At 37.1% G+C, this 22,705-nt stretch overlaps 1 protein-coding gene across 1 annotated transcript in view; it reads right to left on the bottom strand.

The window, feature by feature from the left end:
* LOC107560296 (neuron navigator 3-like) overlaps window positions 1-20,336 on the bottom strand; it is a 234,038-nt gene extending 213,702 nt beyond the window's left edge. The window contains exon 1 of the mRNA XM_016244436.1: window positions 20,289-20,336. The gene's annotated coding sequence lies outside the window, so the exon portion shown is untranslated. The remainder of the gene's footprint in view (window positions 1-20,288) is intronic.
* Between the last annotated feature and the right edge of the window lie 2,369 nt (window positions 20,337-22,705).

Below are 22,705 nucleotides of genomic sequence, written 5' to 3'. Positions count from 1 at the left end.
GGGTTTAAATTAGCAGAATATAATTTTTTTTTACTTTTTGTCAACCTGTATGTCATAATTTTGACTTATAATTATAACCATGTTGTCAAAATTACGACTTTTCCCCTCAATTTTGACCTTTTATGTCATAAACATTTTTGACTTTATATGTCTGACTTTTTTTAAGATCAAGCAATAGTAACCAAGAAGGGTAGGTGATTTTTGTTAATTATGGGGGTTTAAATTAGCAGAATTCTGTGCTGAATTCAGATTCTGCACATTCTGTGCCAAAAAGTCCTGTCCTTTAAATTTCTCTGAAAAGAAAAAAACAATAACTTCAACTTTCTACACTACTCCGCTGGCTTATAACTTTATGCATGAGTGGTCAATAGTCCTCATTTTCTACTGAATGCCTGTGGTTTACTTTCCACCCAACAGGTCTTCAGTCTCCATGGTCCACAAATTATGACTGCTTTACTGCTGCTGCTCACAAAACAGGGCAGAGGTTGCCACAGCAACAGTCAGGGATGGACGTGCAGCTCCTATCGACAGATCTAAAATTGAACTTTCACCAAAATAGACTTCTTTAATGCTTGAGCTCCAGGGACAAGCGCGGAAGAGGTGTTGGTGGAACTTTTTTTAAAAAGCCACAGACATCCTGCAGGCCTGCATCACTTCTTCGCTAACTTTAGTTGCAGAAGTCAGAATGAAAACAACTAAAACACATTTCTCACATTTGAGATCAAGCTTTCCTTGAGTTCACAGACCTCAGAGGAGAAGAGTTTCACCATGCAAACTAAAACGTTGGGGGAAATGGCTGATTTTGCAGCAGATTTGAGTGAAGACATTCAACACAATTGTTGGTTTGAGTAGTTTGGGCCTGGAGGTAAGTAGTGAAGACACATCTGGTCATCTGAGCACAGAGCCTCTTTCTCTTCTTTCATAACTCTGAATAAACGGTGGAGGCCTCAACAGTATGTGTTTATCTCTGAAACTAAATTAATTTTCATGTAGACTGCATGACCTTTCGATGCAGCACCCACTCTGTGTTCATACTTCATAATAGCATAACAACAGGCCTAAAAGGCTTATGAGGCAATGGAACTAATCTAATGTATACTGAATTCATAAAAATTCACAATTAATAAATATTAAATAGTAATGACCAGAAATAACTAGAAATTTTGCAATCGATAATATATTAAGATTAATTGTGATGATAAATTCATGTAAATAAAATCATGTAAACGCTTTCAAACAATAAGTTTGATTACAGCATTTAATCAGCAGACCTAATTAAAATATAACAGAGTTGTGTGCGTGTCTGTGTGTTCGTTTTAATAGCAGTTGAGAGGTTGGTGAGGGCAGTCGCTGCATGTCGGTTTGATGAAGTGTCTGATAATTGTGGGGGATTAAAGCTGATGAGGAATGGTGCAGGTGTGCTGAGACGATACTGGGGTCTGTATTCATTCTCCCACTCACTCTCACTCTCACACCCGCTCAGTTTCCCAGTGGTTCAGTCCACTAAGCTTGTCTGTCTTCAAGATGCTAACGTGGCATACATCTGCAGAGAGTAAACTAATGAGGGGGATGACAGCTGGAGACGCTATGAGTATGACTAAGAGACTGTGAGAAAGCGGAACATATACTGAGTAAGAGAACTGAGGTAACGTTATATAATATTTATCAGCACTGGCTGTAAGATTTCCAAGCTTCAGGAAAACAAGTTACAGGATTATTGTATGGTGCTGTCAAAGGTATTTTTGTCCAAGATATGTGTTTCTTTTATCTACAGACTACATTTTTGTCACACTAACCAAAAGTTGAGTATTGAATATGGTAATCAGGGGTAGGTGATATGAGGAAAAATATTATATAACAGTATTAGTAATTTAATACCATGGCAGCAGCGTATGCTATCTGCTATATATTATAATAATAACATTTTAATAATTAATCACTTTTGGATAATCCAGTGAATTAAATACATTACAAATGAAATGTTTTACATTTGATTATTTTCTCTGTTTATTTCAGATAATATTAAATAAGATTACGCAGCCTCATGTTATTTAAAAACATATTACATATTTTTAATTGGCTAAAAATTTAATTATTCAAAACAGCAAAACTAATAATAAAATATCTAGCTTTAAATTCTGATTTTGAATGATTAATTATAAAAAATAAAGCAACAAATGTATTTATGTGTGTATTAAATATATTACTGTATTGTTTAATTAATCCTGGCCCTGACCAATGCCTAATTTCTTTAACAACATAATAATATTACAAAATGTATAATTCAGACTCAAAATTCTGAATGGATAAGCCACATTCAATGTCATAAAGTATCCAAAATATACATACTATATAACAAAATACCATAGTATTACAATCTGACCATTACTGAAAGATGGCACCACTTTGGAAGAACAACTAGTTCAAGAAACAACCCAGACAACTGCAATCCCTAACCACATAATTGCTAAGAAGAGAACAAAATCAATCTTGCTAAGAAATGAATGTGATCTGTTGTATAACACTAACTTATCCATTGAACACATTATGGTACAACTATGTGAGGACATTGTGAAGACTATAATGGCAAGGCTTCAATCCACTTAAGTAAAAGCTTTTATCTACAGATTAATCTTTCCTTCGTCACTGTTTTCAAGTGTTGACACATAAAACGAACAGCTTACTCTTTATGAATTGCTACAATAAAAGTAGAAGTGATCAATAAACAGAAGCCATTTGTTTGAGTAACAGTCTAAATGGGAGTTTGATATTTCCCCTCACTTTGAGTCAATGTAGCCATGATGCATGGTTACAGACACTGGGAACTAGCAATCAGGACAATTCCCCCTATTCAAAGATAATCCACCTGATCGATTTCCTTCTGAGGGGAAACAGAACATATGAGAGAGGGGGGCTGCACTTTATTCTTGTTTGATACCAAACAAACACTATTTTGACATGATGCATTGTCATTAACCCAACGCCAGTCCAGAACCCTGCAGCGTTTATATGATGTCTTGCCTGGAGCAAATTCTTAGGAAGATTTTCTAGGATCCGTGCCAGTCATCCAAATGGTCCCCCTCTCTCTACTGAAAAAGATTATATATTTTTCTCCGCAGGCTGCACACTTTCCATTCGTGGAAACATCCAAAGTATGCCATGGCACCTGACTAACAGAGAAGGACCTGAATATACTTTTAGGTATCTGCACTGTTGTGGGCCAGATTCAGTCTGGAATAACACTGGAACACAGATGTTTTCCATAGTGCAACAACTCTATATAAGCAGTCCTTCCCATAAAAAAATATTGATTTACTCATAAAAATTATATAAAAACATATAACATTGAAAAATGAATTAATTAAAATGTTTAGTTTACAAAATTGTCCCATATTTTATATACTATACAGATTTTTTTTTTAAAGAAATTAATACTTGTATTCAGCAAGGACACATTAAATTAATCATACGTGACAGGAAAGCCCTTTTTAATGTTACAAAAGATGATTCGAATAAAAGCTGTTCTTTGAACTTTCTATTCATTAAAGAACCCTGTCAAAAACTATCACGGTCTCCACAAAAATATTAAGCAACTGTTGTCAACACTGATAATAATAAGAATAAGAAAATTTGAATGAGAATAATAGAATGATTTCTGAAGGATCATGTGACATTGAATGTAATGATGTGACTGAAGTAATGGCTGCTGAAAATTCAGATTTGCCATCAGAGAAATCATTTTATATATAAAATATATTAAAATTGAAAACAGTTATTTTATATTGTAATAATATTTCACAACATTACTGCTTTACTATATTTTTTTATCGAATGAATGCAGAGTTGGTGAGAATAAGAGGCTAAAAACATTTTTTTTAAATCATACGATCCCAAACTTTTAATTGGTAGTGTAAAGTGTAAACACATATACATAAAACATAAAAATCTCTTGCTAGAGGGCAATTACTACAGTACAGCCAGATGCTGAAGTGCCTGAGGTGTACTTCTAACTCAGGGGTAGGCAAGTTCGGACCTAGAGAGCCGCAGTCCTGCAGAGTTCAGCTCTAACCCTGAAAACAAAACTCGCCTGCCTATAGCCTTAGTAATCCTGAAGACATTGATTAGCTTGTTCAGGTGTGTTTGATTAGGGTTGGAGCTAAACTCTGCAGGACTGCGGCTCTCTAGGACCGAACTTGCCTACCCCTGTTCTAACTTAATAGAAGTAAAATGCTTTCAAAGTGGAGGAGGGCAGAGCGGTGATGAGGAATGTGGGCAACCTTTCCAATCAAACCCTGTTGAAAACTCTAGCCTGGTTTAAGCTGGTTTGCTGTTGGCAAAGCTGTTGTTACCCGGCAAACGACATCCTAGCATAGGTAAAAATCATCCAACACACAAGCCACATCTCTATCGCTCGACCACAACAATTTCATAGGACTGCATCCACTATTATTAACAATGAATTGTGACCTACAGTAGCAGAGCTGCTCTTTTTGGCAGAGACCTGCAATACTTGCCCTCTGTTGATATAGTAATTGGCTAGTTGTTTTGGGTGATGTAATGGCTCAACAGATGCAGCTCACACTATAAAAATCTAAACAAACCATTTGACCTTTCACATGTGGCGCATGTGAATGTCAAAAAGAGATTAAGCCAAGCATGAGGTGCTGCAGTAATGAAGTCTGTGCACGACAAAATGAATTAGCAGTCATATGGCACTATTTGGGTGTCTAGGATGTGTTCTACAGCTACCCATTACTTTGATGTTGTGCAATTCATGTGTTGTTGTTGAGAATAGTGCATTAAAATTCGGCTGACTGCAAGAAATTGTCCTTGTGTGGAGCACACAACTATATCAAACACTAAGAGCCTGTAGACAAGATATATGACAACCAACTCGGTTCTTCTCTGCTTTGTAAACAGTCTTTGTTAAATCTATCAGCCATCGAGGTAGCAAGAGTGAGAGATGGCGCTTGTTGGGTCTTTCAGTAAATAAACTACCAAAGCAGTCATCTCATCTCATGATCTGTGCAGAGAAAAACAAAGGTGGTGAGGAAACCTTTGCTGGTGTGTCTGTGCCCTGAAATGTGATGGATGTTTAAAAAAAGAATGTGATCTGTGTAAAGAAAAAACTAATCCAAGATAATAGAGATGCTTAAATGCTGATTTTGATTATATTTAACTAAATACTGAAATGTAATTGTGTGTACAATATTTGTGTGTTCAATACATATTTTGTGCTTATTAGAGTATCACATTGTTAGCTTAGCCACAAGCTGATAATAAACTCTAATGTAATCAACCGTAAATGTTGGAAGAGTTGGTACCCATCTAGGGCATTCAAAATAATATGACTATTTTACCCATTATTTGTGTGTACTATAGTTTGTAATAATTACAGAACCTTAAATGCTGATTTTGATTATATTTAACTAAATACTGAAATGTATTTGTGTGTACAATATTTGTGTGTTCAAAACATATTTTGTGCTTATTAGAGTATCACATTGTTAGCTTAGCCACAAGCTGATAATAAACTCTAATGTATCAACCGTAAATGTTGGAAGAGTTGGTACCCATCTAGGGCATTCAAAATAATATGACTATTTTACCCATTATTTGTGTGTACTATAGTTTGTAATAATTACAGAATCGTGTCATTAGCTTAGCAACATGCTAACTACTGGAATCAACTATAAATGTTAAGAGGTTTGTTGCCTATCTAGGGTATTCGAAATCAGTCCATTTCAGTATGAATGCTTCCTCATTATACAAAGTATGCTGTGAAACTTATAGCCAAATGGGTTTAATTTATTGTTTAAAAGTTTAGATCCCTGTGAGGATAGTAAAATTAATAAAATAAAATAATTATAAAAAAATACTATCATAAATAGTTACAAGCTATGGAAAAGTATTCTAAAATATTGCTAATGTGCCATGGATCTAGATCTTGAGTGCACAAGAGCTACTTTTTTCATCATTCAAACCTTCTATAATTAGTTGTTTGACAACTTAAATCCAGTTTTAATTTAAAAAACGATATTGGTCAGCTGGGATCAGCTAGCCTTATGTAACTCATGAGCTCAGGGATGACAGGTCAATGTCATGGACACTAAAACAAGACTGGTTTGCTTCAGAGCTTGAAAACCATTTGGAGATATTATGGGGGAAATGGATATTATGTGGCTTTACCCAGAAGTTGTTAGTGTTGACCTTGAAGGATCTTCCCACAAACCCAAAGTGTGCAGTTACCGCAGGCTAAGAGAAGCACTGTCTTATTCACAGGGCCATTTGTTTTCCACAACTCAGCTACTTCCAAAACCAGTGCTGCCTTATTAAGATGATCTCTCTATCTCCGTTCCACTGTTTCTCTCACTAATGGTTTCAAACATCACTGAAATGTCGTGACAAACTTTTATTTTCCCTTTATGAAAAGCCAGCCAAGAAAAACTAATAAACAGTTATGAAACTGCTTGGCTTTAGGACATATTTGACTAAGTTCACATTTAGCAAACACCTCCATATAAGATAAGAAGTAAGTTTATAGAGACTGCTCTGATCTCTTCATAAATCCTGATCGGTTCACTGCTAAGCTGCCCACACACAGCCAAAATATCCCACAAGAGGTCAACACTACAGCATTTACTTACTCATACCAGCCTTAGAGTGCAAAACATCTTGAACTATGGAAAACAAAACATTTCATCAGTTACATTTATAATGTCTTACCAACAAGCGATGGTAGAGAGAAATCAGTTGGCCTTTATTTCGATAGGACAGTAAGTGGACAGGAAGCAAAGTGGGGGAGAGAGAGAGAGAGGGGGATGGGATCAGGAAAGGTCCGTGAGCCGGGATTCGAACTCGGGACGCCTGAAGCTCAACAGCGCTACATGTCGATGTGTTGCCCACGAGGCTATCAGCGCTGACATAATTTAACATTTTAAGACTAACGACACTGTTCGTTTTTAACCTAATTCACAGTTTACTAATGGTATTGATTAATTATTAATTATACTACGGGGCCGTTGAATGCTTGAATCTGATTGGCTGACGAACGTTCTGAGGTGTGCAATTATTTTCAGCGAACGTAGTTCCAGGCAGCTCTCTTGACCGCATTACAGTTCCATATCACTTCGCATAGTTAACTGTAATAACAGAAATTAGTACCTATACAGCACACAGGAATTACTGCAATCACACGTGCTCGCTCACGCAGTTTGCACAAAAAGGTATTGTCAGCGCTGCCCTGACGATTTTATCAGTTAGCCTATATAGTGTAGCAACTTAAAGGCTACACATGACATTTCTTTCTTCGCGCTGTTTAGAGACGCTGCTGCAGAACACTGTTGAGGGACGCACAGAGGTAGCCTAATTCACACAAGCTCTCTCTCTCATTAAGACAGAATTTCAATTATGTTGAGCACACCCCAAATGTAGTCCAATATCAGTGAAATTTGATTTGTTTTCATTTCTTATGAAGGGGAGTTGACTGGGTGGGTGAGAGCAGAAGATTTCAAAAGCCCAAAAATAAGGACCACCCTAATGTACACGCATCTTTCCTCCGCCGCCAGTAGAGAAGAAAAAGATAGAGAGTGTGTCAAGAGTAAAACCTTGATGCTTTGTGCTCTGCCTATGAGACGGACGGCTATAGTGACATTCACGGCAAGTAAAGACGATTTGCCCCTAAATCAGCCGTTACGTTCTGTTGTGATCCCAGGCACAGGCACTTACTCCACTGTAGCGTGGGACGTTATGGGCAGGAGTGAAAAACCATGATTCCGTGCCTGTCAAAAGGGACAATGAGAGTAATGGATGCTTGTCTGCGGCAGCTCAGTTCTGCGATTAATAACTGTTGATGTGAAGCCGGTAAATGTATCTAAAGACTGATGGAAATGGAATGATATTCAGAGTGATGCCAAGATTACATTTCTAAAGGACATTCTTTAAACAGAGTTGAATTCAAGTTTAAACACATGACTTTTTTGGGGGGATGAGAAGTTACAGAGCTGACACTGAAGCTGAAAGATCATTTTGGGTCTTGTGACTAGACTTTTGAAACATTGTGTACTTTAATGTTTATTGCTTAAGGTCTTGCTATAATATTAGTGTCATCTGACAATGGTAAAGTGCTTTAGAAGGCGCAATACATCAGTCTTGGTGCGTTTTGCAGGTTTAAACCATGCAAAAGTGACCAATTGTGGCAGCCGCAGTGAATCTGAGTCTCATGTCAATTCAGGACTGCATTTCTTGGCCAGTTAGTGCCATAAGGACACACACAAATATCCCTCCAGCTCATCTTGCTTTGTATCCCATGGTGCAAAGTGCCCCCACATCTCATGAGTCACCTGTGACAGATGTAACCGTGGCTATGCACAAACACGCCAATCCTCACTGCACAATCCCCTGTGACCAGGGCTTCTGACTGCAACAGATGGGAAGATATCAAACTATGCAACTGTGTTTCTACATTCTATACTTGAAATTATTATAAAAGTTTATAAATCTCTCTACTTGAGACACTCTAAACTTGAGATAAGCTTGCTGGGAAAATACATTATTTAAAAGGCATTACATTACAGATGCAGATTAAACTAAATTCAATTAAACCAGGATAATTTAATACGCTTTTTCAATAACAGTATCAATTCAAATTTTGCAGTCAACCATGTTTTCAGGTATATTTTCATAAAAACAAACATTACCATTCAAAAGTCTCTGAACGAATTCTCTTGTGCTCACCAAGGCATCATTTATTTGGTCAAAACGACAGTAAAAGAAGTAACATTGTGAAATATTAGTACAGTTTAAAATAACTGTTGCTATTTTATTTATATTTTAGAATAAAACCTCAAATATAAATTCCTGTGATGCTGAATTTTTAGCAGCCACATGAACCTTCAGAAATCATTCTAATTTTCAGATTTGATGCTCAAGGAACATTTATTATTATTATCAATGTTGATAAGAGTGCTGCTTAACATTTTTGTGGAAACCATGATACTTTTTTCTCAGGATTCTGAAGAATGGAAAGTTTAGAAGAACAGCATGTATATGAAAACTTGTGTAACATAAATGTCTTTTCTGTCACTTTTGATTAATTCAATGCATCCTTGCTGAAGAAAAGTATTAATTTCTTTTAATTTGTGAAGAGGTTGTTAAAAAATGATCAAGACACAATAAAAATCATGAACATGTTGCTCAATAAACAACAACTGCACTTGCTCTTAGAGAGTAATGTGAGACCACAACACAACTCACAGGTAGAAAATAGAATAGCATGCAAGAAATTTGACATCCTAAAGTTCTGGAAAATGATGCACTGCTGTTGAGGAATGCAGATGTAACAATACGTCAGTCATCCGTCATGTTTCCCGACGAACAGGTGTAACAAAAACAAACACTGTGGTTTAAAGGGTTTATATTGCAATGCAGTGTGGGAGTCAGAGCTATCAGAGCAAAGATATTTATAATTAAATAGACCATCCACTCATCCCGGAAGGGATGAAAATGAGTGACTGGTGAACTGGGAAAAAGCTTGAGTGGAATATCTTGTTACCCAATAAAATCTTTGTTTGATGTGAACACAACCAGCCTTAAGTTATTTTTCAAGTTGATTTATGTTATTTTTGGTTGCACCTATATTGGCGTGTAAAAAGAAACTAACTGTCATCCAATTACCTGATAGGGATTTTTTTTTTATGTTTCTAGCATAAAAATAAAGAGGTTGTGTGGTCGGGCCCATACAATTACTTGAATTATACAGGTATTAATTGCAATAGTCATAATCGTTTAACTGTGCAGGGACATTTTTTCCCCAGTATCATCAATTTGGGAGGCATTTTTATTCATTTTAGTAGCATTTTTACCCCAAGTCCCCGTACTGCCCCTGATCTGATCTCATGTTGGCCTCTCTGAAATCCAAATGACGGAGTGATGGGAATTTTAATTATTTAAATAAATAAATGATCATATAATCATATAATATTCTATTGAAACAATTCAATATTTTAGTTAATAAACCCTCTGAGTTCAACTGTAATGGACAGACTTTATATGAATGACAGTTTATATGAATGCCATACAGACACAGTGGGTTATTTAATTATATAATACATTGCATTTTTTATATAATATAAATATATGCAATTCAGTCTTTTTGTGAATTACACCTGCAATATATTGAAGGATTATTCAAGTATACATGAATGCAAATTTACGACCTGATGATCGTAACTAAATGAAAAATCATCAACCAAGCGTACACGGAGGTCTGAAATCAAACCACCCAACTCTTAAGCACTCAGTATCAGCATAATATGCTCTAATAAAGAGGCATACAATGAGTCACAGTGTTCAGAGTTTAAACTCGTAGCACAGGTCACTGACCCTTGAGTTTTCCCATTAGGTGGAAAAAGAAATATGATAAGCTTTGCTGAATTAGTTCCCGACTTATGATTACCACTATACTGTCAGCTCTGATTTCTGATAGGGCATCCTGAAACTAGATTTAGAGCCGTGTGCTTCCAGGCTCTTTGATTACCGTGAGAGAGTGCGTGTCTGAAGCCCCAACATAATTACCATTTATATTGGTTGCAATATTAGATACAAATTGTTCTTCTTTTATTCCTCGGCCCACAATGCAACTCAGTTAGACTTTCGCCTCACTAGTCAAATAATGGGATTCTATTTCAAAGACACATTTTGCTGGGTTAGATTGCGGTAGTCCTCTCTGACATTCCCGTACTTCAGGAAATCAGCATGTTAGCGTCGATACGACTGGAGAAAGCCTGCTATGAAAGTTTATGGTGGACATATACTTTCCATACAGCTCTGGCAATCCATTTGAATTCCCAATCCCGCTGTAAGCACATATGCTTCCCTGTGATTTAAAACTGGCCTCTAACAGGCACAGCGTTGCTGTATCTCTGCATAGGCACAATTGTTGACGGATATTCGAGCTGGAGGAGAAAGCAATCTCATCTCACCACAGTAAAACCAATAACCAGAGAGACTGGCATCATGAGTAAAGCAGGAAGGAAAAGGATTCCTGGAGCTTTAGGGAAGCTATTTGAATTCTTTGGTTAGATAGGGCTGCGGGGGATGTATTCTACAATATAAAGATCCCTGGGAGGAAAAACCACCAAGATCTGAAACTCAATGAGCCATTCAGGCAGAATTTCAATCCAGAAATGATCTATGTCTAACAATATGGTGTTAAAATTACTTTAGTGTCAAAGCAAATAAGACTAGGATAATGTCATAACATTAAGCTTGGGTTCGGGTTTAATGCTTAGGAAACAAATAAAAAAGCTAAAATCTAGACTTATACATTTTATGAAGGAAATTCATAGAATTCAAAAATAGGGTGTTTTGGGTGGTTGATATTGTATTGCTATACTGATGCTAAAGTGTTCAGTATGGTTGTTCGCATGTTGCTATGTGGTTGCTATAGTTTCAGACTGGTTGCTATGTGGGGCCCAAGTCAAAGAGCTCAAAAAAGTGCACAATATTTTCAATATAGGGATACATTATTTTTTTATGTTATTTTATTGGTCCAAAGAATAAAACAGGCCAATAAATTTAAGACAATGAAGTATAGTTAAATGATCATTGGACCCCACCTATTATTGAAGATAATAAAATAAAATAATAAAAAATTAAGTGCAAGCTGCAACACAACATTTACTCAGAGCCTGAGAAAAATTATATATCATTGCATCCCTACCTCTATAAAATTAAATACATATAGGCTGAAATATTATAGTCCAAAGGTCCACGTTTTATTTCTATGAACCTATCATTAAACACAAAACCATATCCCTCAATTTGCGTCTATAGAGTATAAATTCTCAACCCTTAGTATGAGCAATAATAATAGTAAAAAAAATTCTAAATTCTAAATTCAAAAGTAAAAAAATGAATATAACCTATCATTTACATTTAGGCTACGTCCACATGAAGCCAGAGCTTTCCCTATCCAATCTTTTTTCCCCCTTGTCTCAAGAAATATCTGCGTCCACACGAAACCACAAAACGATGTAGTATACTGTACATGCCAGACCAGTATGTGGCGCTGTAATTCTGCCACAGAGATACACTAAAAACGGAGAAGACTTTGACTACACTCTTAAAAATAAAGGTGCTTCACGATGCCATAGAAGAACCTTTTTGTCTAAATGGTTCCATAAAGAACCTTTAACATCTGAAGAACCTTTCTGTTTCACAAATGGTTCTTTGTGGTGAAAGAAGGTTCTTCAGATTATAAAAAGATAAGCAAGAGATGGTTCTTTAAAGAACCTTTGACTGAATGGTTCTTTGTGGAACCAAAAATGGTTCTTCTTTGGCATCGCTTGAAGAACCGTTTGAAGCACCTTTATTTTTAAGAGTGTATGCCCATAAACCTTGGGCGCGGTATACAAACGAACAATACATTTGGGCTGACGTGGGCTGATGACGTCATTGTTTCAGAAAATATACGGATTGCACGCAAATGCACGCAAGGGTGGCATTTTCAGATTTATCCACTCTGGGACCAGGTTTCAAAAAATATCGGTTTCACTCTCCCAAAACGCCGGATCCGTGTGGACGAAACGCCTATACGATACAAAATGTATGCGTATACAGCTAAACGCGTGTCCGTGTGGACGGGGCCTAATACTGTAAAATAATAACTTCAGACATACAACAGATGTGAAACCACTGACACATCATTCTCTTTCCCAACACTCAACAAACTGCCAAGGTTAAGAAATGAGAAGGAGAGAAAGACAGACAAAAAGTGTGCGTGCAAAAGTGATGTTTCTTTTGAAAGTCGACACTGAGTGACAAATTTCCTTTCTTGCTGGAAAAGGGGCAATGTTGTATTTCTCCTCTTGCATTTTCACAGTTTCCTGTGAGCTGTCGGTTATATTTTTATGGTGACTCAGTCATATTGTGACACCCAGACAGTCCGACTCTTCGGGACGGTGCCACCGGCACTTGTGCGCTCAGACCCAGACAAGTAACAGTCTTCCATCACAAGGGGGAGTAGGGCAAAGGGGGCTTCTTTTGAATTAGCGTGCTAGTGCTGCGATGCAGGGGAGTGTTGCTCCTGCCAGAAGCAGTCGGCCCGAGGTCAAGTGGGTTCATTGCTTCAACGCCGCCCTTCAGACTGTGTGCCAGCTCACGATAAGAAGATTAGAGACCCAAACCGCATCCCAAACCTGCCTCTGACTGCAGGTCCTTCACGTTACACAGCGCCAAATCACTATTTAACCCAAGATAATATTGCTTGTCATGCAGTGAACCAGGAAACAGGTTTATAGCTGAATAAAACTGAATGAAAAGGGAAGATTCAGAATTACATGCTAACCTTTGAAGAAAAAAACAGGCTTGTTAAAAAGAGTAGAAGCAAATTAAAAGCGACAAGCTGTGTAATAGGGTTGGTGAAATAGTTTTTCAAGTTGTTACAAAGGAAAACAACATCCCATTTCAGAGTGGTTACAGCAATGTTACGAGAAGCACTGCATTTTTATGACTGTGAAACACTAAAATTAGACTAATCTGACATCTTCTAAAGACCCAGTTTATTAATGCTAAGAGCATACATTTGCCAACCATGGGGGTATGGCGGCATCACAGCACTGGGCTCAGACACTGCAGAAATGATACTGAGATTATACTGACTTCCTGTGACAAGACCTCCACAGTGATTGGATGTCACTCAGTGGTCATCAAAACTGAATGCTAACACACTGGTTACTGCACAGTACATGATATATAATACCTACTATTTTTTTAATAAGTATCACCTGAAAAAGAATAGGGCAGTGGTCCTCAAACATGGGGTCAGGATACACTAGAGGACGACAGGATGACTTAAAATCATTCAAGTCATCAGCCATTCAAATCATGCTGTTTATACTGTTATTAATATTCATTATTTATATGATTATTTATTATTATATATAACCCTAAGCGGTATGGGGAATGGATGGATATATATTTTTTATATATTTATTTATTTATTTATTAATTTATCAATAACTATTTGTAAATGTTTTAATATAATTTGTATAATTTGTAATATTTATATTTTTAATACACTGAAATATATTTAACAATTAAAATGCTTAAAACATTTTTTTTTTTAATATTCTCCCCTTAATAACTATTGTTTCTGTTTGTTTCCTAGTTTCTGTATAAAGATAGAAAACAGATAGTTTTGTCATAATTATTATTTCTATTTCGGGGGCTTTCAAAATTGTATTGCCAATATTAATAAAACACATAAAAATAAAATAAATAATTATGATAAAGATTATTTAAAAAATTGATATTTGGATGGAACATGATGACAGCACATTTAATCTAAGTGTGAAAATAAGGGAAGGTCTTTTGGTAGAGTGATACAATAATGAGTCAAGAAAAAGAAGTTAAAAATTGCAGTAGATATTGCTTTGACTTCATAAGTCATACTGAAAAAGGAAGGTGTCAAGTACGTGTCAAACACATTGCATTATCAGAAACCGTATTCCTCCTCGCTGTCTGCTCTGATGAATAATGCACATTTTGGCAAATATACAAGGCATAGAGAAAATCAGCATAACGTGCAATATACATACCGCATACAAAAACTGAATGAGTATAATGCTATTCTGAACACAGCCAATGACAGTGGTAGGTAACAGTGGTTACCTGCACAGCAGCCATTTGTCAGACAAGTGTCAGCAAATCCACAGCTCCTTCTGATTGGCCACAGAGCTCAGGGAGGCCTTGATAATTGCGTGCTACTCCCTGCCAAGCTGAACTAATGGAGAGCAGGTGTGAGCGGAGACAGAACATGGACCACTGCCTCCCAACAACAATATGCAGAAATATCCACCTATCAGATCCTCCCAGCATGCAGGGATGGGCAGGAAGAAGGTGGGCTATGCTAAAGAATCTACCTTCCTCCAGACAAGATAAATGGGAGCAATTAACCGTATCATATACTCACACTCCCTCAGACTCTATACATAATGTAATATAAATTGTTCATTGTAGCCAGCACGTCCCAAAAGGGGCCACAATAATTAGTACTCCGAAAAGGCTGATAAGAGTAAAATGGGCAGGACCGCAGACGGTTTTAATAATCGGAGCAGGCAACACAGTAACCTCTGTATGAGCCACGATGCTGTGTTTAAGTGATTGTGCATTTATCTAGCCATTTACAATAAAGCACACCACATTCTGTAGAGTTGGGCACTCTGCTGGGAACACAGCCCTGCAGAGCTGCCAAACACAGCAGTTTCCTCCATTCAGCCTGGCCGTTTTGCTGGAGGTTGCTGTAGGCAGAAGGAAAATGAGAAACTTGGTTTCCCTTTGGTCCAATTTAAAAGGGGAATACGCATCTGGTCAAATGTGGCTAGGGTGCTGCACATGAGCAGATTGCGCAGATATGCAAAGCAGTGGGGTGTTTTGGTTAATTAATGCATGGGCGCATTTAGAATCAGTCGTAACATTGCATCATTCAGAACGGTGCAAACCCTGAAACAAAAGCAGATAAAACTGATCGATATAGCAAAAAAAAATTTTTTAAGTTTTAATTTTAAGGGCCAGATTTACTAACAGCTTGTGCCAGTGCAAACCCTCTTTTGATGTTAAAAAATACTGTCAGGAATTTGCTTAAAGGGGTCATAGGATGCCCATTTTCCACAAGTTGATATGATTCTTTAGGGTCTTAATGAAAAGTCTGTAACATAGTTTGGTTAAAATTTCTCAATGGTAGTGTAAAAAACACATTTTTTACCCTGTCAAAAACAGCTCTTTTCAGAGCATGCAGATTTGTAGCATTTTCCTTTAAATGTTAATTTAAAGGAATTAACCTCTCTCTGAGAGGTCTCTAGTCTCAGAGAGACTGTTTACTTTAGCTGCATTCATTGTGAAACTTGCTAATTAGCACATTATTAGGAAAGGCGAGTTGCAAAGATTTGTTAAAAAAACCTTGTAGGTGAAGCTGGATCACGAATGATTCGCGCGAACATAGACACATTTATGTAGATCAGGGGTGCATTCCCTTCAAAAACAAGCATAATACACTGTGACTTCAGCGGCTCAGATGTAAACGACGATTGCTATGTTCATTATTACATCCAACACCTCAATCGCTTGTTAGGAGTCATTCTTGTCTACATCTGCTCCAGCGGTAAAAAAAATGGCTGACTGATGACAGCTCAGCTCACTCAGGGCGGGTCTAAGGTAAGACGCCAGTCCAGTCTGTGCTGAAACGCTACTGTCAATCAAACTATCTTAAAATCGAAACTTGTGCTTGTTAACATTATTTAATGCACTGTGAATTAACATGATCTAACAATGAACGACTGTGTTTTCATTAACTAACATTAACAAAGATGAATAAATACTGTAATAAATGTATTGTTCATTGTTTGTTCATGTTAGTTAATAAATGAACTAACATTAACTAATGGAACCTTATTGTAAAGTGTTACCAGTTGAACTTACATTAATTTTACATGGCTTTCTAAACATGCCGCTCTCTTGTGCCAGACGCGAGTGCCACGCTGATAGATGTCCTGCTAGAAAATGTGATAAATATGCATTCTGTGTGAACGACTTGGTTTCAGTTTTGACGTAAACAACATCTTCTCCACACTGATGCTCTCGTTTTCCGCAATATATTGAATGAACAACGTAGCAGCGCCGCATCTAGTGGGTTCAACTGGATAGGCTAACAAAAGCATTCAAATGCAACGACACTTGCATCATCATCACATCTTGTGTCCACTGATAGGCTGCCTGACGGCTGACGCAGACCTAAAGTTCGAATGCAACATTTTTGCACCAGTTCACTAAAGAAAAGAAGTTGAGTCATGATCAATTTTGCTTTATGTACAATCAGTTTTGGAAGAATGAATATACTTTTTTTTTTTTTTTTTACAAGATAGCATAATAGAAATCCATGGAAATGATGTACCACTGTGTCGTTTAACAGCACACCAATACTGATTTTTTATGTATTTTATTTAAGCAAAAGACAAGAAAGAATGAAAATATGAGTGCATGAAGAATATGGTTAGTTGCTTTATTAGCCTACATTTTGATCTAATTTAGACTGTATAATTTCAAAACCTGAAGCAAAAACAGAATGGTCCGACTTTAGCTTTATGAAATTAGGCTACACAAAACATACCAAACAGCAGATGGGCTGAATGAAAATGTAAATTCACTCTCTGTCAGCAGGTGGCGCTTAAGGAACAGCAGTGATGCATTGTTTCCTTGATTACCGCTGTAAACACAATGCATTATACTGAGGCAAGATGAAAGGAAAATGCCATCTAAACTTTTTCTTAAGACAGTCAGTTCCCCTCAGATACATTCATACTTTGCACAATGTGAACAGTGAGCTTGCTCTGCCTGCTAATGTATTTGAAGAGTTCAGATGCAAAAGCCTCTAAATGCTGTCTGAAATTTTCTTCTAAACTTAGCATTTTTATCAGACTTCTATGTTTAAGTTCTATGCCATTAAAGTGAAATAACTTAACATAAATATAGCAGCCTGATAAAAATGGTCATTTTAGAAAAAAAATTCAGACGGCACTTAAAGGTTTTTGCATCTGAACTCTTCATTTTCTCTTCTTTTGGGTTTACAGACTCTGAAATAAAAAAAATATACATTATTATTATTCCAATTTATGGCCTATGGTCGATCGGTGCATCTCTGCTCAAATTCAAATATTAAACTGCTTTTATTTTGGTGGTTTACCAGCAAATAAATAAATACGCTGCATGTTTCAGAGTAAAGTGCTGCATGTCATGGGCTGCACTCAAACTCATTACTGCTTCAGGCTGAAAACTGCAGCGCATTGGTATTTTTTTATTAAATCGCAACCTTCGCAATATGACTATGGCATTAAGCTATAATGCAATATTGATTGTATTTCGATATATAGTGCACCCCTAATTAAAATAATATTATTTAAAAAACTTAACTAATTTGGGCGCCCCTATGGATGGATGGCACCCCTAGCATTTGCCTATTTAGCCTATGCGACAGGCCAGCCCTGAACAGTTATTAATAACTGTCATAACCAGACAGAATACGTTTCTAGTATCTAGTGATTTGTCTGTCCACACTGCACATGAAACTGCTTTGTGATGTGATACAATCATAGCATAGAATCATATAATATATTTTATGTTTAACATACATTTATGAGAAGTGGATTTTTGACCAATGAGATTTCAGAGGGTGGGGCTATACAGAGTGAAGAAATTCAAGTAATCTAAGAAATCTATCGCTTGTTGGTGGTTATGGCTGGTTAGATTTACACGGAATTCCTAGCAGTCATTGCTTTATGATGTCAAATCTGAAATGGCACATTATAGCAGCATTTGAACATGATATATCTATAAATTAATGGAATCCTTTTTAGTGTCTTTGAAAATGCATTTTAAAAAGTTGAATAAAACTAAAGAAATAAATGTAGCGTCTGGAACACTCCAACACACAATATATATTTTGTTAGCTAGATTTCACAAATACTTTGTAACACCCCAGAACTAAAGAAACTAACTGGCTCTAATTACTGTATAAAAAAAAAATCCAGTTTTCCAAAACGTAAGCAGAAGCTTGCACCTGCAACACACATACACATCCATCTTTCTTTGCCCCTACTCTGCCACTTGTATCGTTAAAGAGCTAATATGAGACCTCCCAGTAGATGTTAGGCCTAAAACAGAAATAAAATCCCCAATAAAGTCTGGTTCCTAACTTCATCAACTCCTAATGATGCTGCAGGTGTCAGGCCTGATAGATTACTGGGTGTCTTCTGCAGGTTAGGTACTCTCGGGAAGAAGATGGCTTATCATAGGTACCTCATTAGCCAGAATCAGGTCAGCGGGACTCCATCCAGATCAAACAGTGCACACACTTCTCTCATGTCCATAGGCAAAGTGTTAAAAACTAATCACACTTTAGAGCAGGAGCTCCACTCTCACCTGCAGTGTGAGCGACAGAAGGACAGTGTCCTAGATGTAGAATGTAGAGCAGACCTGAGGCGCTAAACAACTTCCCAGTGCTTCTTCAAATCAAGTGTTTCAGTTCTTCTAACCAGTGCAAACACCAGTAAATTCTATCTTTAGAGTCTATAGTATCTTTAACCTAACTTTCATCCCCTCTTCTCATGCTTATGATGGTTGTCAACTTTTTTCATAACAAAAAAAAAAAAACACATTCCAAAGCTCTCTAAATATGGACTAATAAAAAAGAACATTAATAAAATGTAATATAATTTATATTTATTTAATAGTTACATAAAATCCCTCCCCATCTATATGTTCACTGTGGAACTTTTTCTAAAAAAAATAAATAAAAATACAATAAATAATAATAATAATAATAGAAATATTTTATAATTTCAGCATTATAAATTTCTATGTTTTTTTATAATTATTCACTGAGCTAATCGTAGAGTACGTTAGTTAATATAAGAAGAAACATCTAGCTTCGCGGTCTCTCTCGCTCTCATTTGACTGCACGTCTTGCCGCATTGTTTCTCTCTTATAACCTCATTATTTCTCACTAATAACCTAATTGATGCAGCACATGCCCTTGATATGAATTCTAAAAGTGACGCATGTTTAACTGTCAACTTGAGCTTTGAATCCGTGGCGGAAGGAAGTAGTTCCACACAAAAGAGGGTTTTATTAGGCACTCCGTTGTTTCTTGTTTAATTACACACATGTTCCGTCGAACTGTTGTATAAACGAATATCACTCTCGTACTCGAGCGATACCGGCTCTATATCAGCGGCTATGATTGCCTCCGGCACTCGGCCTCGTGCCTCTGGCCTAATCACAGCCATGCTAATAATAATACTGTATATATATATATATATATATATATATACAAAACAGTTAATCCACAGTTCCATGTCTGAAAATACAGTTGTATTTTGAGTCCTTTTATCGTCCTTAAAAATTTTTTTTAAATGTGGCCGTCCATATAAGGTTTAGTCCATAATAGGTAGAATTTATTGACCTACTGAATATTAATGACATGATAACAATTAATAATAGTTGGCTTGATAATGACTGTGTTATATTTGTGTTCCCTCCACTTTACAGATCATTCCTACACCCCTGCAGAACTACCGGAATCTCTGCTTATAAATAACCAACAGGACATACAAATCCCAACAGCAGCAGCAGCTTTGAGTACAGCAAGAAAACCATTCTGCACTGCTTATGGTCTTGAACTTTCAGCCCTGCGGAAGACAGAGGAAGTGGTAGGAATGAACCACATGTCTTACCTTTTTCTGATCCTCCAGCTTTTGACTTGTGGACTTCTTTATATGCTTGCTGGTTTCAGGCGGTACATCCATCCCTGGTGAGAGTGGTAATATCTCCAAGAGAGACCAAGTGAGAGAGAGAAAGACAGAGAGAAAGGAGCTACGAGCCAAACGTGTGGGAGAAAGGGAGGGGGCTACAGGCAGCCAGATTATTCCTTTCCCTGGGTCACATCTTCTCTCGGGCTGAGGTGGGCCTTTCTGGAAGAACAGGAGATGGAAAATGACAAGGAATGGAGACGCACCCGAAACTACCGAGACCACGTCAGCAGGATGAAGAGACCAGCATCCTCTCCACACGTGAAAACATCCATTCAGAAGTTTGTCATTTCCAACCAGTAGATCCCAGTGTGTGTATTCTGGTAGTCCAGCTCAGTGATGCATCCTTGGTCATCAAATCTGGAAAACAGATGCATCTTATCAGACTCAGAACAAATATAAAGAAGTCATAATAAAAAAAAAACAATGTCAGCCTTAGGAAGTGCAATCAGTGGAGCAATATGTATTTATTATATCCAGTTACATATTTTGCCAGTGTTTTACCAAACATTTTACCTCTTGCAATAATCCTTCCTCAACATGATCTATTTAGTTATGAGATGAATGGGAAGCCAAACAAAACACTGTGCTAGTCAACACAAATAACCGGATAGAGCATTCATGTGACCCACTATCAGCACTAAGTGCATCACGACCTGCTGATGTGCAGCGTAGATCAATTTTCAGAGGGTCACACATAGCCTACGGTTTGTTCTGCTGGTTGCTTTGTTTTCAGGACAATATTTGATATAAATAAGTCAGCATTATCAGTGCAATTTCACACACAACCCAGCAATTTCACATGACAGTGAATCCCAAAAATACATAACTAAGAGAAAGTTGCACTCAAGTGATCAATACACAACTTATAAATGACAACACCAGTTCAGATAATGTAGCAAACGGTAAAAAAGATTAAGTCATTTGTGAGATCATTTCATACTATTAGAAACTACATACTGTATATGGTACAGTGATTGAAGGGTCAGTGCATATATACATATAAGAGTTTCCAAGATAATGTTAAGAATAAATCTTTAAAAAAAACACAACAACAGTTGGTTTTTGTTTTTCTTTTGTTTTATTTGCTTTTTGTCTTGCCTGGTTTTTTGTTTAGCATTTTTGTTTTTTGGTTTATGTTTTGCTTTGCTTTTTTCCCCCTGCATGTTTCTGTATTGTTGCTGGATTTTTATTCAAGAATTAACAATATGTTGATCATAAAATAGGCTCGTTCAAGTCATTGTGTGCAAGAACTGCCGTTCCAACTCAATGTTTGTTTCCAATCAAAGTGTCATGTAAATGTCCATAAGAAATGTAAAAGCAGCATATTGGTTGCAGAAAATGCTGCCCCCTTCTGTAGAGAATCTTTTGCAGTTGCTTCACCAAAATAGCTAGCGCTCAATAAAAAGTCAATATCCCTTGAGGTGTTTTGTGCAACGAGTGAAGGGAGGCAGTACATCTGCATATCAAAGTGAGTTTTGCTACTAGTTTTCTTCTCTATATATGAATGTGACGAGTGGGGCGGGGCCAAGAGCGGAGGAGCTCCGGAAGGATAAAAGGAGGAGTGACGACAGTGCAGGATGAGAGAGGACCAGGCCTGGACTTTATTTTTGTTTTGGTTCTGTTTGTGCGCGGCAGTCGTCCGTGAGGGGCTGTCATGCTATTTTGTGTTTATTTTGTTATTAAAGTTTTGTTTAAATGTTCACCGGTTCCCGCCTCCTTCTTCCCGAACTACGAACTGTGTTACAATGAATAAACACACATTTGTTCTTTGGCATGTGATTGTTTTCACCCTTCTTCTCCAAAAACCACTAAAGATAGGAAGACTTGAGTCATGCTGAGGTTGTAAGAGGCATTCTGGGAAGAGACCAAGCTCTGAGCAATTACCACAGGATCGATGGCTGGCCTTGTCTGCTCTTTTGGCAGACTTCAAAACATTGGCCTATCAAAGGGAGTTTGACTTGCAACTTGCAAGATGTTAGAAGTTCATGGACACCACTAGCAAAATGACAAGGAGAGACACTTTGGCTCGTGATTCCCAATTTTCATCTTTAGGATTGAGATATACTAGGTTTTGGATTTCATTAATAATAGTTCTTAAACCTCAGAATGCATTGGCTTGTGGCAATTTGTGTAAGAGCGTCCATTTAACAGTCCTCCCCATGCCAAACTTTTTTTTTCTCTCTTGTCTAGCTGTCTTGCATCTGATTCTTGCCAACTTGTAACTTTTTATGTACCATCATTTTTATTTATTTTTTTACTTCAAATTGACCTCCTGCCACTACATCAAGGTCACACCAAGAAAACTAAACTGGTCAATCCAGGGTAAATATCCTCAATTC

Source organism: Sinocyclocheilus grahami, unplaced genomic scaffold (genome assembly GCF_001515645.1).
Source record: "Sinocyclocheilus grahami isolate Dianchi unplaced genomic scaffold, SAMN03320097.WGS_v1.1 scaffold719.1, whole genome shotgun sequence".
In the NCBI taxonomy this organism is placed as follows: domain Eukaryota; kingdom Metazoa; phylum Chordata; class Actinopteri; order Cypriniformes; family Cyprinidae; genus Sinocyclocheilus; species Sinocyclocheilus grahami.
This window is presented reverse-complemented; position numbering and strand designations above follow the sequence as displayed.